The sequence below is a fragment of the Triticum dicoccoides genome, chromosome 5B, assembly GCF_002162155.2.
Source record: "Triticum dicoccoides isolate Atlit2015 ecotype Zavitan chromosome 5B, WEW_v2.0, whole genome shotgun sequence".
Lineage (NCBI taxonomy): Eukaryota > Viridiplantae > Streptophyta > Magnoliopsida > Poales > Poaceae > Triticum > Triticum dicoccoides.
Genome location: NC_041389.1, coordinates 279,822,770 through 279,827,666, shown reverse-complemented (window position 1 = coordinate 279,827,666; position 4,897 = coordinate 279,822,770).

The window sequence follows — 4,897 nt, the reverse complement described above, 5'->3', positions numbered from 1 at the left end:
TGTTCAATAACTCCGAGCCCATGAAAAATTGTAATCGGTGAGTATGTAGTACTTGATGAAGAACTCATAAGAAATTATGCAGTTCCAAGATAATCTCGAGATACCAGGTGGTAATACTCGACGACAGATCAAACTAGAAGTTGAACTGGGGTATTACTCTATAGAAGACAAGTGCTTAAACTTGCACAGGACATGATACTTAAAGGAGAACATGGTCAGAACCACGATTGCAAAAAGGCCAGATCTCAGATATAAGATGAACTTATACCAAGGGAATAATTGATTTTAAAAGAAACTTCGATGAGAAGATGTACATCGTGTCCATGGGCATGAACGCAAAGTTCAAGGTCGACTCCCACTTCTCCAATGCACAACCTTTCATTCACTTCTCACGTTCGATGAAGTTGCAGTGTTGAAATTTTATCTGGTGAAGCACCAGAAGAGTATGACTCGTGAAAACTTTCGGGTTCACACGGTTTAGAGAAGGCATATGTTCAACCCATAGGGGCTTCTTAGAATCATCTACCACAAGTTTCAAGAGTAAATAACACAAGCCCGAAAGCAGAGCATGGTTGGCCAAGCAGAGGATACAACTTAACAAAGGCATTATGTATCAGGGGAAGAACTCACAAGGTGATCAAATGTGAAGGACATTGTCGGATAACAATCCAACAAAGGACTTGGTGGTCCACAAAGGATCTGATACGAGTATCGGTACTCAACTAGAGGAAGAAGAATGCAAGGAGATCAGATTATAGAAACAACTGACTAACTCAATTGTCAAATGCAAAGGAATTATGATTTCCAAATCAAGGGATCAAAAGCAATGCTCTGAGTAGGGATGGATAAGTGAATAGCCTTAGGGTACAATCAATGACAATTGGATTGGTCGAGAACCAATTCCAGTTAAAAGAATGGCAGCTTAGCCGGAGAAGTAATTTATAAGGATCAATGATGATTGCGTGCATTCGCAAACATATTGAGTCAACAGACTCAAAATGATAATGACAAGGAATGTCATTAAGACTACGAGACTTATGGGATTAACCATAATGCGAGCAAACAAGAATTTCAAGAGCCAAAGGCTCCAGAGGATTTTCCGAAGATCGAATAGTATTTTGAAGACTTTTGTGAAACTCATGAACAACTGGGGATGAGCGGATACTCGACAAGTGCGAGAATTATCCATAGGGGTATTCAGGTGACAAGGAATTGCAAGACAGTAGGCACAAGATATTCTCGGATCAATAGAGAGAATTTCGGGGTATCTTGTCATAACAAGATCAACTGGGAATAAAAGTAAGAACGTCAAGTGTATGTATTTATCCATAGGGATATTTCGATGGTAGGGAATTGCAAAAGCAACGGGCACAAAGTCTCAAAAGAGTTTCGGCGAGTAACTTCGAAATCTTCTGGTGCAGCCGGCGATCACCTAGACTGAAGGGGCTCTCCGGGAGAAAGTATTTTCGAGAACCTAAAGTTAGATTTTAGTAAAAATCGTTTAACCCGAGTAGAAGAGAGTTCAGAGTCCCAGAGTAAAGGTCGAGGAATAAAAGATCCTAATACCTCCCGATGGCGACGTGGGCCCATGGGCCACACAGCCATGTTAGTAAAAGTTTTTCAACGACTAGACTCGACTTCGGCCAAGGAGTGTGGAAGGGGGATTCCTACAGGCAGTCGGCTCTGATACAAACTTGTGACGCCCCCGATTCAATCGTACACTAATCATGCACGCAAATGTGTACGATCAAGATCAGGGACTCACGGGAAGATATCACAACACAACTCTACAAACAAAATAAGTCATACAAGCATCATAATACAAGCCAGGGGCCTCGAGGGCTCGAATACAAGTGCTCGATCATAGACGAGTCAGCGGAAGCAACAATATCTGAGTACAGACATAAGTTAAACAAGTTTGCCTTAAGAAGGCTGTCACAAACTGGGATACAGATCGAAAGAGGCGCAGGCCTCCTGCCTGGGATCCTCCTAACTACTCCTGGTCGTCATCAGCGGGCTGCACGTAGTAGTAGGCACCTCCGGTGTAGTAGGGGTCGTCGTCGACGGTGGCGTCTGGCTCCTGGACTCCAGCATCTGGTTGCGACAACCAGAAAGAAAGGAAAGGGGAAAAGGGGGGGAGAAAGCAACCGTGAGTACTCATCCAAAGTACTCGCAAGCAAGGAACTACACTACATATGCATGGGTATATGTGTAAGGAGGCCATATCGGTGGACTGAACTGCAGAATGCCAGAATAAGAGGGGGATAGCTAATCCTGTCGGAGACTACGCTTCTCGCAGCCACCGTCTTGCAACAAGTAGAAGGGAGTAGATTGAAGTCCTCCAAATAACATCTCCAAGTAGCATCTCCAAGTAGCATCTCATAGCATAATCCTACCCGACGATCCTCTCCTCGTCGCCCTGTAGAAAAGCGATCACCGGGTTGTATCTGGCACTTGGAAGGGTGTGTTTTATTAAGTATCCGGTTCTAGTTGTCATAAGGTCAAGGTACAACTCCAAGTCGTCCTGTTACCGAAGATCACGGCTATTCGAATAGATTAACTTCCCTGCAGGGGTGCACCACATAACCCAACACGCTTGATCCCATTTGGCCGGACACACTTTCCTGGGTCATGCCCGGCCGTGAAAGATCAACACGTCGCAGCCCCACCTAGGCAAAACAGAGAGGCCAGCACGCCGGTCTAAACCTAAGCGCACAGGGGTCTGGGCCCATCGCCCATAGCACACCTGCACGTTGCGAGGGCGGCCGGAAGCAGACCTAGCCTAGTAGGCGTTCCAGTCCAATCCGGCGCGCGCCGCTCCGTCGCTGACGTCTGAAGTGCTTCGGCTGGTACCACGACGCTGGGATACCCATAACTACTCCCACGTAGATGGTTAGTGCGTATAGGCTCGTAGCCAACTCAGATCAAATACCAAGATCTCGTTAAGCGTGTTAAGTATCCGCGAACACCGAACAGGGCCAGGCCCACCTGTCTCCTAGGTGGTCTCAACCTGCCCTGTCGCTCCGCCACAAAGTAACAGTCGAGGGCCGTCGGGAACCCAGGCCCACCTCTACCGGGATGGAGCCACCTGTCCTTTCAGCCCCCTCGTCAGAATCACTTGCGGATACTCAATGAGCTGACCCGACTTTAGTCACCATCTGTATAGTATGTATGTATGTATAGTATATACCCGTGATCACCTCCCAAGTGATCACGGCCCGATAGTATAGCAAGGCAGACTGACAAGAATGTACGGCCAATGATGATAAACTAGCATCCTATACTAAGCATTTAGGATTGCAGGTAAGGTATCAACAGATGTAGCGACAATGTCAGGCTATGCATCAGAATAGGATTAACGAAAGCAGTAACATGCTACACTACTCTAATGCAAGCAGTATAGAGGAGAATAGGCGATATCTGGTGATCAAGGGGGGGGGGGCTTGCCTGGTTGCTCCGGCAAGAGAGAGGGGTCGTCAACTCCATAGTCGGTCACAGGGGTACCGGTAGCGGTCTCGGGGTCTACCGGAAAAAGTATCGAAGGGGGGAACATAATAAATAACAGAGCAATCAAATGTAACACAAAGCAAGACGCGGCAATACGTTGTGCTAGGTGTGCCCTAACGCGGTAGGTGGTGATACCGACGAAGGGGGGAAACATCCGGGAAAGTATCCCCGGTGTTTCGTGTTTTCGAGCACAGGAGCCGGAGGGGGAAAGTTGCGAGTTTGATAGGTTAGGGATGCGTGGCGGACGAACGGGCTGCTTTTCCGGGTTCGTCTCGTCGTTCTGAGCAACTTTCATGTAGAAAGTATTTTCATCTGAGCTACGGTTTATTTTCTATTAATTTTAAAAGATTTAAATCATTTTCAGGATTTATTTAATTATTTTAATGCAACATTATCCAGAATAGTGCTTGCTGATGTCAGCATGACGTCATCAGTCAACAGAGGTGTTGACTGGGTCAAGCTGACGCGTGGGTCCCGCATGTCATTGACTATTTTAGTTAATTAAGTTAATCAGTTAATTAGGTTAATTAATCTTAATTAGTTACTTTAAAAAGAATTAATTAAGTTAATTATTTAGTTAATTAATTAATTAATTTAATTTTATCTATCTATTTACTTATTTATTTATTTATTTTAATTCTCTTTTTTTAATAACGTTTCAGGGGGTGGGGCCCGTTTGGCACTGGCACAGAGGCCTTAGCGGGGCGGGCGCTGGGTGCGGGCGCGTGGGCGCTTGCCCGGGATTACAGGGGGCGCCAGCTAGGGGTGAGGCCACGGCGACGGCCGGAGGGGCCGCAGCCACGGCGAGGTCGGCCGGGCTGCGAGCGGCGCCAGCGAGGCGACCGAGCGGTGGACGGGGCTGGCAGCGGGCCGGAGCGGCAGGGAAGAGCGGGATGAGCGCCGTGCGGGGCCGTGGTGGTGGTCGGGGCGACCGTGGCGACCGCGACGACGAGCGGGGGAAAGGGGAGGACGAACGGGTCCTCACCAGCGGTGGTGAGCAGGGAGGCGTCGAGGCGCGTGGAGGCCGTTCGGGGAGGAGGACGGGGACGACGGCGTCGGAGACGAGGCAGGCCGTCGAGGGAGGAAGGCGGGGCCGGTCCAGCGGGGTGGCATGGTCGAGGCGGCGTTTCGGCCGACGGCGGGGGAACGAGGTCGGTGTCGTCCGGCGAGGCAGCACCGGCGACGGCGTCGGCACCGCGGCGTTGAGGCGAGGAGGCGGACGGGGACGGCGCTCCGTCGAGGAGAGAGATGAGGAGGCGAGGAGGCAGGCCGGCGTGGTGGCTCCGACGAGGTCGAAGCGGGGGCGGTGATGGTGCTCCAGGGACGATAGGCGACGCGGTCGGCGGGTCGATGGAGTCGGGGCGGGTCGTTCCCCTTCCCGATCCGCTCT